Raw genomic sequence first — 13008 nt, 5'->3', positions numbered from 1 at the left:
CCTTAGTCAAGTATTATTGTGAGCTTGAACAATGATAATGCATTAAGACTAATGTGTAGTTGATTGATGACCAAGTGTTGTCATTGACATAGAGATATCAAAATCGATATATAAGTATGTATTAGAGAACAACATACTGGACTAACCCACTATGAGTATGTTTCTTGAACTATTATGTAATAGTCACAAAATTACTCATAGTGATAACTATGTATATGATTTAGACTTGAGATCATCATTGTCCCAATATAGTAAGTTGTATATTTTGACATAGTCAAACGTCTACCATAACAGATTATACTATAAAGACTGATGTTGAGTATGTCATAATCTATGTAGTGGGATATGATTGATTAAGATAGCATTTTTTCCCTCCTGCATAATGGGAGTAATATCTTAGGCCTCTTGATAGAGTGAGACTAGAAATGCATGACCATGTTCAAATAAGTTGATATGAGATATCACACTAATTTGTTTATTGTAGTCTACTTAGAATATCAAGAAATATGATATTGGGCTATACAAGTGTGACTATTCCATGACTTGTGTCCAATCTAGATATTAAGGATAAAAGGATATAATACATGAAAAAGATTATCACAAAAAGGTTAGGTCGAATCACGACTTCTTGTAACTTGGGTAGCAATGATGCATTGCTAGATGCCACTAATTGCTTGTAATATTAGAAACATTCTAGTATTACTACTAATGTTACAAGAGCCTACAGGGTCATACCCTATACTTGAAGCGAACAGAATCCAAATACTTTTGGTATTGTATTTAGCTACCACATGAATTAAATTAATTATTGAATTAATTTAATTTGATAGTTAAATATTGAACACATTATATGTATAAGCTTGTTGTACTCAAATAGAGAACATAGATAAAATTAATATATGAATTTGATTCATACAAAATATTAATTGAATATAATTTACTGAAAGGCATAATTGCAAAAAAGCTCTCAACCTTTGGTGGCTTTTGAATATATGCCCCTAACCTTTTTTTTTTTAATTTCGGCCCTCAACATAACAGATTGGTATATGGCATTCCAATTGACAGATAACGTGGCAAACATTTAAATAATAACGTTGACGTGGCAAAAAAAATTAAACAAATTTAATAAACAAAAAAAAACCTAAATCTCCCAAATCATCTCAAACCCCCAAATTTGAAACTTTTTTCCAAAATTTTAAAATCCCCAACTCGTCAAATTCCCCAAATAGTGAAATCCCCAAATCCATAACATCTGAAATCTTCGTTGAATCCCTAAAATCTTAAAATCCTCAAATCTTAAAATCCCTAAATCTTTAGCAATCTGAAATATTCTTGAAATCCTTAAAACTTTTACAAACCAAATCGTTGAATTCCTAGAACTTTTAGGAACGAAAAAGCTTTTTGTAACCTAAAATCGAAAGGTAGATGCTTTCTTATTTGGTTTGTTGGGAATATAAATTCCAATTTTGGTTCGATTTGTTGGTTATTTGTGATTTATTATTGCAATTTTTAGTGCCACAATGTAGGGTTTCTTTTGTCGATTTGTGATGCGAAAGTGGTCCTGATGTTGTTGATAAAGCTATTGTTAAAATTGTAGATGGTTATTTGTGATTTATTATTGCAATTTTAATGCCACAATGTAGGGTTTGTTTTGTTGATTTATGATGCGATAATGGTCCCGATGTTGTTGATTTCTATTACCCAAGCAAAAAGATATCGTTAAAATTGTAGATATCTGCTACTATTTTGTATTGTATTCAAATAAGTGGTCTTGATGTAGGTAGTGAGTTTTTTTAATGTTTTTTTCTTAGAAATTTGTTTGTTTATGCTTTGCAGATGTCATTAGATGAGGAATATTATATTATTTTGCACGTGGGTAGGCATTTTGCAAAAGACCATATGTTAGATATGTAGATGGGGAAAGGATTAGGCTTAAAGAGGACTCCGACACAATATCTTATTTTGAATTATGTAAAATAGTGAAAATTAGGATATGGTTTAACACTGTCATGTTAATATATTTTCATGAACCTAGTACAGTAAGGTTACAAAATAATCTAAGGATGATTTATGATGACACTTCAACCATAGCTATGTTAGACTTGTGGGTCAAGTTTAAGGAGATTGGCCTATATCATTAAACTTAACAAAAATTGAATACAACTCATATTGTACTGGATTCAGAGTTACCGGAGTATAAAGAGGGGCATGTATGTGCAATTCAAGGGTACCGAAGTATAATTAGGGGCACGTATGTGTAATTTAAGGGTACCGAAGTACAAACAGAGGCACAAATGTGCAATTTAGGGGTATCGAAGTACAAACAAGGGCACGTATGTGTAATTCAAGGGTACCAAAGTACAATCAAGGATATGTATGTGCAATTCAGGGCACCAAAGTACAAACAGAGGCACATATGTGCAAATCAGGCAATAATTAACTATAAGCATTTTAGTACATAACTATAATGTAAAACTATACAAGTAGAAATTCAATTACACATTGAAATACTATGAAGTTACATTGACAACTACAGCGTAGAAATACGATCGAGCTAATCCCTTATTTTCACCTTTCCTAAATTTAAATTGGTTAAGATTTATCTTAATCTAAATAAATAAGCATATTCAATTAAGTGTTTCAATAAATCTCGAACATTCAATTCAATCCATAAATGAACATTCAATTCAATCCATAAACCACTTTTATCCATAGTTACAATTTTGCCCCTAACATATTAACTTTTCACAATTTAGTCCTTTAAGCTCATAATTTAAAATCTAAGCATTTTCATCCTTATTTCATGCTAGCCGAATTCATTAGGGACCTATATCCACCCATATAAACCATTATTTCACAAATTTATCATAAATTTTACTACTTTTACAAATAAGTCCTTTCTACGTAATTAAGCATACAAACATTAGAATTTCTTAATGAAATTTTAATATGACCTTACTAACGTCTCATAGACAATAAAATAAAAAATAATAATTTTACTAGTCAAATTTGTTGTCTTGAAACCACTGTTCCAATTTCATTGAAAACATGTAACACCCCTTACCTGTATTCGACGTCGGGACAGGGTTCAAGGTGTTATCAGACTTAAACATTCACAATGATGCAAAACTGGGTTACAAAATTTCGTCCAAAATTAAAACTTTTCAAATACATGTATATCGTCCCTTATATGGGTCTTTGATGACTAAAACATACATCGGGGTGGTTCGGGACTAAACCGAGAACTTTAGAAAATTTTGGGAAACTTATAAAAATTTTCATAAAACAGGGTCACACACCCGTGTGGACACAAGGACACGCCCGTGTGTTTCTAACACGCCTGTGTCTCTCTGTTTATGACGTCAGCAAAACAAATTGAACCACTTGGCCAAGCCACATGCTCGTATGCTAGGCCGTGTCCTCTACACGGTTGAGACACTGGCCATGTCTCTGCCCGTGTGGCTAGCACTTAGGCTATTTTCCAAGCCTTTTTGTTACCATTAATACCGCACATACTTAAATACATTATAGACACATACAATGTAGCATCAAGTAAATGATTAAACATCCTCCAATAAGACTCAATTGTAATATTCATATATCATCATACATGTGTTTTGCTTACTCATTTTATACCAAGTCTAAACGCACCAATTCACAATCAATTGAACACTTCATTTTAATTATTACTTGTACATTTCTACCATGCTTGCCTAAGTCATTCCACACCAATTTCATGTTCAAGCATTGTTGACTTATTGCCATATCATACTTTTATTTTCTGGTTATGACCACTTCGTTTGGTCATAAGATATTCATCAAGTATACATACCGTAATACTAACCATTCATGTCAAATAGTTATAATCACATGACCACATCACAAGGAATCAATAAATAGCTTGGATAAATAAGCTTAGAAGCCATAACCCATACAAGCCACATCTCATGGCTAAACACAACGAATCAATTTAAGCCAACATCTTGGCCAAATCAAAATAATACACATCATAATGACTAAGTCCCTATACATGCTGCCTGATAATGTGATGCTGCCTCCAGCAATCTCCAACCCCGAGCCGACCTGATAACACTAAAGAAAGGGAGAGGAGGGAGTAAGCTTAAAGCTTAGTAAGTCCAAATGAAAATAATAAGCAAATTATCAACATGATTCCATGGTAATATAACCATAATTATACTTTTACTTAATATTCTGGTCATGATGTTTTCTTGAGTCAACTTAATATTCTGGTCATGATGTTTTCTTGAGTCATAGTCACTTAATTATTTATATCTGGAGCTACGGAACTCCAAATCAAGATCCGATAATTTTTCCTGAAACTAGACTCACATATCTTCTTATCATAACATTTTCAGAATTTTTGGATTAGCCAATAAGTACAGTTTATTCTTTAAATTCACCCTTGTTCTGCTGTTTGTCAGCTTCGACCCTTCTTTACTAAAAATCAATTATCTCTTAGTACAGGATTCGATTAATGTTCCTGTATATTTATCTTGAAAATAGACTCATTAAGGATTTATTCATATAAATTCTAACCCACAATAATTTTTTTAAAATTTTTAGTGATTTTCCAAATTTGAGACAAGGGTGCCCGAAATCACTCTGACTCTGTCTCACAAAAGTTCAAATATCTCATAATATGAAACTCTTTTTCTTACACCATTTCTTCTATGTGAAACTAGATTCAGTAAGATTTAATCTCATATCTTATTTAGTCTCTAATTCAATTTCTATAATTTTTGGTGGATTTTCGAAATCACACAACTGCTGATGTCCAAAACTGTTTTAGTGCAATATCATTATAACTATCATATGATGACATAATAACATAATCATCAAGATTATTCATCATTCAAGCATTCTAGCTTATTAATCAAATTTTCATATACATATACATGAATATACCTTTTCGTCATATATCATCCTGTAACAAAGCATTACTCATGAGTATAACATACGTACCTGTACGTATCTTTAGCATATCGAATAACTTTACCTTCATTACCATGTCAATCTCGGGACTTTCATTGTATCATTCATTATAATACCCCTTAAACACTTGGAATACTATTGGATACAAAGAAACTTGCACATAAGTGCCACATAAACATACGTAGCCAAAGCTACCTTATAACATGTAACACATCCATAATAAACTCGGACCTCTCAACGAGCTCGGATGTTACATGTATCGCATCCATTATGAACTCGGACCACTCAATGAGCTCGGATGCTCACATCCATAATGAACTCGGACCACTCAACAAGCTTATATGTCACATATATCACGAACTTGGACCACTCAACAAGTTCGGATTCTCACATATATCACGAACTCAGACAGCTTAACGAGCTCGGATTTCTTAATTCCTAGTGACATGTCACTTGTATCCTAAACTATTCCTAAGGTTTAAACGGGATTTTCCACACTTGCACATAGCATCCTTATCGCACTTGCTTGTCATGTCGTGAACAACGACCATAATATCATTCATGCTTACCAATTCACCATTCTCATATTCATGAAATAAACATTGCATTGCCCATTAATAACATTTAGACATTTGTCACATAATACAATCATCATATCAACTATATAAATATTCATCACATAATGTTAACACATCAATTTAAGTTCAATCATAAACAATGATATAATTGCATTATTATTGACATACGAACTTACCTCGAATGCGAGCACGGCTATTTATTCCGATTTAGTCCATAATCTCATTCATTTCCAATCTATACTCGAATCTCATTTTCTTTAATCTATAATATCAAATTTAGCTTAATAATTAGTCACATTATTCATATGGGTCCAAAAATCATACTTTTACAAATTTGCATTTTGACCCCTAAACTTTCACATATTTGCACTTTTGCCCCAATGCTTGTAAAATGATTTTTATTCAATTTCCTTGCTTTTTAAGCCTATCCGAATCATTTTCATAACTATAGCAGCCCCTAATTTCCACTCAATCTCACTTTTTGACAAATTTTGTAACTTTTGCAAAACGGTCCTTTTTGACAATTTCACCGAGAATCACTTAGTAAAAGTCATTTATTACACACCGAGCATTCATATTCTACCATTAAACATCAAAACACATGCATGTCATCCATGGGTAAATTTTTAAACACAAACCCTAGCTTAAAATAATGGTGGAAATAGCTAAATCGAGCTACTAGGACTTCAAAAATGTAAAGAACATTAAAAACAAGACTCGGGATCACTTACAAATGAGCTTGGAAGCTTGAACCAAACCTAGCCATGGTTTCCATGAAATTTTCGGCTGAATGGGGAAGAATATGGACAATTTTGTCTTATTTTCCCTTTTTAATTCTTTTAATTATTAGATTACCAAAATGCCCCTAACTTAAAAATATTCTATTTCACCCATTTCATGTCTATTTTTGTCCAACAATTAACCAATGATCTAATACCATCTAAGGACCTCAAATTTAAATTTTCAAATCAATTTTCCACCTCTAACATGTAGAACTCAACTTTTTCACTTTTTACAATTTAGTCCTTTTAACTAAATTGAGTGCCCAAACGTCAAAATTTTCGAACGAAATTTTCACGAAATCATCCCGTGAAATTTTATACCACAAAAATATAATAAAAATAAGTTTTCTTACGTCAAATTTATGGTCCCAAAACCATTGTTCTGACTAGGCCCTAATTTGGGATGTTACAAAACGGGCTATTACAACTCTCCCTATAAAGAAATTTTCATCCCCGAAAATCTTACAAGAAAAGAGGTTCGGGTACTGCACTTTCATAACTTCTTCCAGTTCCCAGGTAGCTTCTTCTATACCGTGACACTAGCAGAGAACTTTCACCAAAGCTATGCTTTTATTTCTTAATTCTTTAACCTCTCGAGTTAGAATTCTAATCGATTCTTCACTATAAGTGTAATATCCTAATTTTGGTTCTAGTCAGAATAGGTTTCGTAACCACAAAATCCGAGATAGAAATAATTATTTTATGACTATTTTGAGGTCTATGATTTGATTGCATGATTGTGTGAAAATTTTGTGAAGAAATTTTATGCATAAAGTGCTTAAAGTGAAATTAGGGACTAAATCGAATAATTTGCAAAACTTGCATTCTAGAAGTTTCTAGTATGAAATTGTTTTGAAATATTAATTAGGAGGTCTTAAATAGAATTTTACCAATTTCTAAGTCTATGGACAAAAATTGGACATGGATGGAATTTTTGGAAAGTTTAGTAGTAAGGGCATTTTGGTCATTTAGGGGTAAAATGAATTAAAATACAAAATTAAAAGCCAATTTTGCTCATCTTCAACCCCATGGCCGAATATAGCAAGGAGAAACCATGGCTAGGGTTTTTCAAGCTTCCAAGCTCGATTGTAAGTCCGTCCTAGCCTCGTTTTTAATGATTTTTACGTTTTTGGAGTCCTGGTAGCTCGATTTAGCTTATGCTAGTAATAATTTAACCTAGGGTTTATATTTGGAAAAATACCCATAGGTGAAATTTGTGTATTTTGGTGTTTTATGATAGAATATGAGGTTTTAAATTATGTTAGACAACTTGTGCTACTCGGTTTTAAGTGAAAACGAGCAAAAGGGCTTAATCGATAAAAATACCTAATAGTCATAAGTACATGATAGAGTGAGAATTTGATGTTGCCATAGAAGGGAAAAATGATCAGCATGTCATAAAACATAAGAAAATAGGCTGAACTTTAATTTACGAGCTTTGGGGAAAAAGTGTAAATATGCAAAAGTTTAGGGGCAAAATTATAATTTTTCCAAAATATGATTTTGGGTCAATTTGAATAATGTGAGTCCTAATTAGACTATATTTTAAATGATAGATCAAGGAAAACTGAAATTCGGGCTAAAATAGGGAAAATACCAAGTTGTGGACGAAATGGTAAAAGTAGCCATTTTCGCATACGAGGTAAGTTCATATGTAAATGTTGGTAACATGAATGAATGACATGATTTTGATGATGTTACTATGATGATGGAAGTTGTGTCATATGTGTATGTATAAGAAAGTCGAGTCAGAGGTCCTACAACCCCTCCCCCTTACCGAAGTGGTACTTATAATGGAATTTCATGAGATTTGTGTTGAATAAGTTTCCGGTTGAGAACCCAAAGAGTTCAGTGATAGAATAATTATAAGTATGATCAGAGATTGAAAATGAGCTGATAAGTAAAGTCAGAGCCAGAAAGTATCGGATTGATATAAAGATTATTGGAATTATGCACTGTCCCAGTTAGAGAAGGAATTCTCTTTGGTAAATCGAATTACTCAGGTGCAAGGTCGAGAAAAGTGTAAATCGAAATTTATTCAGAACTGACATTCTTTAGTGAATGATTTAATATGAAATTTGTGACGGCAGAACTAGTTGGGGAAATGATATTTGAAATGTGAATTATCTGAGTGTGACAGTTATGACGGGACAGATTTAACAGTCTCTTTTGAGATGTTCTATGTGTTCACCCGTTCTCAGAAATATTTCTATGGCTATTAATCTTCTGAAGAAATTCTTGTTATATGGGAATGTCTTCTAATTCTGGTGTTGGATGAAAGCATTGGTAGTCTGACTGGTTTATAATTTATATTGCTCTATTTCATTGGGTATTCTATTTCATTTCGTCTAATAAGAATTGATGAGAGAATATGTATGATATTATGATTCTGTTTCTTCTACTTGATGCTTCATCTGATATATATGTATGGGAAAATATATTGATCCTGTTATATTTGATTTCAGTGGGATTAAATGATGTTTTCTTTTGGACTTTCTTTCTTTGAAGAATTATCAGGGTATTTTGTATTTTCTCTATGAATTTGGTTTTCGATTCTCCAGCATAGTATCGTATCTTGGGTTTCTTTATCCTGGATCTCTTTATTCTGGATTTCTTTATTCTGGGTTTCTCTATCTTGGATTTCTTTATTCGGTTTTCTTGTTATCTTTGTTCCATAATTTGTCAATTATGACTCATGTTCGAAGTACGTTCTTCAGCTCGTGATAATCATGTCAAATATGACTATACTTCTAATTTGATCTTGGTAATGTGGTGATTTTAGTATTGGGATTTTTTCTAATTTCTGTGTAAGGATTTGACATCTGTAAAGGCATAGGTGATAAAAGCGCGAGTTTCAGTCGGTATGGTAAATTATTTATTTGAAAGATTTCATGTGACAATTATGTCAGGATTATTTTTCCCAAGTCTGATAATAGAATTTCATTTTGTACGGATAAAAGAGTAAATAGTTTGAACGAGAAGTGTATATTTATTAGAAAGAGTTGAATATTAGTTTAAGTCATTACGAATGATAAGGTTTCCATCTTGTGAAAGCTGAAAAGTTTATTACATGTTGACAGAGTTCGGATAGATGAGAATATTGGTAACCGAAGCGTCTGAACTAGACTAGTCTACATTGAGCAAAGACTTCCTGACTTTCAGTAATGTATTGTTGTATGAATTATGATGTGTTTCAAGACAGTGAGGTAATGTGATAGTTTAGAGCATCCGATGTTACATAAAATCGGAGTTGTTAAAGGGGTTAAAGCCGAGCATTGGGATCTATCAAAATTATCCTTGTCAATGTTGATATTGGGATGGAAATGAGAAGGATTATTCTTGAGGCCATATCAGAATTATTTCTATGGCAGAAAGAGGAAAATGTGATGTATCCTATTGTTAAATGTTTGGCGAGATCTATAAATCATATCTGTATTGAATGAATTCCTACTCATCAGATTCATGGAATTTCAGGTCTCTTTGATTGTTGGATTTCTTGGAATTCCGGTCTCCATTAAATCAAGTTGAGATCCGGGTTCTATGTCATGATATCATGGGAAACTGAGAAGGGTTGAAAATTTAAGAATAGTTGAGAGTTGAGACTGTAAGCTTTTAGATCATATGAGAAATTGAAGAGATGTATTGGAGGTACAGTCTAAGTGCAAGTTCTTCGGCACCGAATATGAGATTAAAAGTGAAGACCACTTTTCTGGTAAGATTTTCGGGGACGAAAATCCCTGAAGGGGGGAGAGTTGTAATATCCTGATTTTGGGCCTAGTCTGAATAGTGGTTTTGTGACCACAAAATCCGAGATAGAAATAATTATTTTATGATTATTTTGAGGTCTATGGTATGATTGCATGATTGTGTGAAAATTTCGTGAAGAAATTTTATGCATAAAGTGCTTAAATTGAAATTAGGGACTAAATCGAATAATTTCAAAACTTGCATTCTAGAAGTTTCTAGTATGAAATTGTTTTGAAATATTAATTAGGGGTCTTAAATATAATTTTACCAATTTCTAAGTCTATGGACAAAAATTGGACATGGATGGAATTTTTAGAAAGTTTAGTAGTAAGGGCATTTTGGTCATTTAGGGGTAAAATGAATTAAAATACAAAATTAAAAGCCAATTTTGCTCATCTTCAACCCCATGGCCGAATATAGCAAGGAGAAACCATGGATAGGGTTTTTCAGGCTTCCAAGCTCGATTGTAAGTCCGTTCTAGCCTCGTTTTTAATGATTTTTACGTTTTTGGAGTCCCGGTAGCTCGATTTAGCTTATGCTAGTAATAATTTAACCTAGGGTTTATATTTGGAAAAATACCCATAGGTGAAATTTGTGTATTTTGGTGTTTTATGATAGAATATGAGGTTTTAAATTATGTTAGACAACTTGTGCTACTCGGTTTTAAGTGAAAACGAGCAAAAGGGCTTAATCGGTAAAAATACCTAATAGTCATAAGTACATGTTAGAGTGAGAATTTGATGTTGCCATAGAAGGGAAAAATGATAAGCATGTCATAAAACATAAGAAAATAGGCTGAAGTTTAATTTACGAGCTTTGGGGAAAAAGTGTAAATATGCAAAAGTTTAGGGGCAAAATTGTAAATTTTCCAAAATATGATTTTGGTTCAATTTGAATAATGTGAGTCCTAATTAGACTATATTTTAAATGATAGAGCAAGGAAAACTGAAATTCAGGCTAAAATGGGGAAAATACCAAGTTGTGGACGAAATGGTAAAAATAGCCATTTTCGCATACGAGGTAAGTTCATATGTAAATGTTGGTAACATAGTTATTGTTTTAAATGTTTTAATGTTATTTAAATGATATGATAATTATTATGAAATATCATACTTGTGACAATTGTTTGATAATATGTCAAATTATGTGATATACTTGGAAAATGTGAAATACTACCGAGTATCGGTATCGACATTCCATAGAAGATGGTTGAGACATATGATTGGGAAAAATGTCCCGTTGAGCCTTAAGAATGGATTAGGATACGAGTGACATGTCACTGGGATATTTGGGCATCCGAACTCGTTGAGTTGAGTCCAAGTTCACTTATCGATGCAAATGTCCGAACTCGTTGAGTTGAGTACGAGTTCGTGAGATGTAACTAGGCATCCGAACTCGTTGAGTTGAGTCCGAGTTCACTCATGGATGCGAACGCCCGAGCTCGTTGAGTTGAGTCCGAGTTCACTTATGGGTGGGTTACATGGTAGCTTGGCTACATATGTGGCATTTATGTGCAAACTTTCCATGTATCCGAATTATATTCCGATGTGTTCAACGGGTAAAGTTCTACTGAAATGGAGGAATACTCAAGATGAAAGAGACGTATTGGTAATTGTTGTGAAATGGGTACTTTGAATAGGTATGTACTTAACCCTCGGGTTGAAAAATCGATATAACAACAATATGGTAAGATGATAAATGAAAATGTGATATGAATGTCTTAGTGATGATTATGCAAATGATGTTTTATGTTTGCTTATATGGTTATGTTACTTGCTATTTGCAGGTGAACTTATTAAGCATTTATGCTTACTCCCTCCTTTTCATTCCTTGTAGTTTTGACAAGCCAGCTCGGAAATCGGGAACGGTCGGAGGCTCGCTCACACTATCCGTATACCATCTTGGCATAATGGCTTGTATATTTTGAGTATGGCATGTATAACATTATAATCATTTTGTATATATGGTCTTATGATATGGTTATTGAGTGGTATGGAAATGCTTGGTAATGATTAGCCATTGGAATGGCTAATCATGATCATATTTGGTGTTATGTATATCAAATTGCTAGCTAATCCATGGAAACCATGAAATAGGTAAAATTTACCATAAAATAGATTCAGACAGCAGTAGTGACGTGAATTTGAAAAATCACTAAAAATAGTAGAAATTAAATTAAATAATGAATAAGTTATGGAATCTAATCTTGATGAGTCTATTTTCATATGGAAGAAGCGAAACAGGTATATGAGCTATATTTTATGAGATGTTTAAATTTTTGTGAAATAGGGCCAGAGCGATTTCTGGATCCCCTGTTCTGGCTTTGGAAATTCACCATAAATTTTACAAAGATAATTAGAAGTCATGATTTATATGTACAGATTTCTTATTGAGTCTAGTTTTATTAAAGACAAACAGCATAGTCATTGAAGCTCTGTACAGGGAGATATCTGATTCGTAATACACAGAGGTCAGAGTAGTTGAACCCTAAAACAGGGGAGACTTTAACTAATAAACTGTACTAATTGGCCCAACCAAAAATTCTAGAAAAAAATTAGTAGATAGATATATGAGTCTAGTTTTAGGAAAAATTTACGGAATTGGATTTCGAGTTTTATAACTCGAGATATGATTTTTAAAGCAACTGTGATGCAGTTAGCCAGCTTGTCTGGAAATTTTAAAATGAATTGTATGAGCTGTTTAATTAATGAATTAAGTCCGTTAACACCTCGTGTTCGACTCCGGCAACGGTCTCGGGTACGGGGCATTACAATAAGTCATATCTAGTTGAATCTTAATGTCAGCAGGTGAAATCACTTGTGAAGGGTTTGATCAATACCATCGTAACATAGATACATGAAATACATTGTGAATCTTTTCTAACTCTGACAACAGAGCTAATCTGTAAGCTACTGGCCCGATTCTCTCGATGATCTCATACGACCTTG

The sequence above is a fragment of the Gossypium hirsutum genome, chromosome A03 (genome assembly GCF_007990345.1).
Source record: "Gossypium hirsutum isolate 1008001.06 chromosome A03, Gossypium_hirsutum_v2.1, whole genome shotgun sequence".
NCBI lineage: Eukaryota > Viridiplantae > Streptophyta > Magnoliopsida > Malvales > Malvaceae > Gossypium > Gossypium hirsutum.
This window is presented reverse-complemented; position numbering follows the sequence as displayed.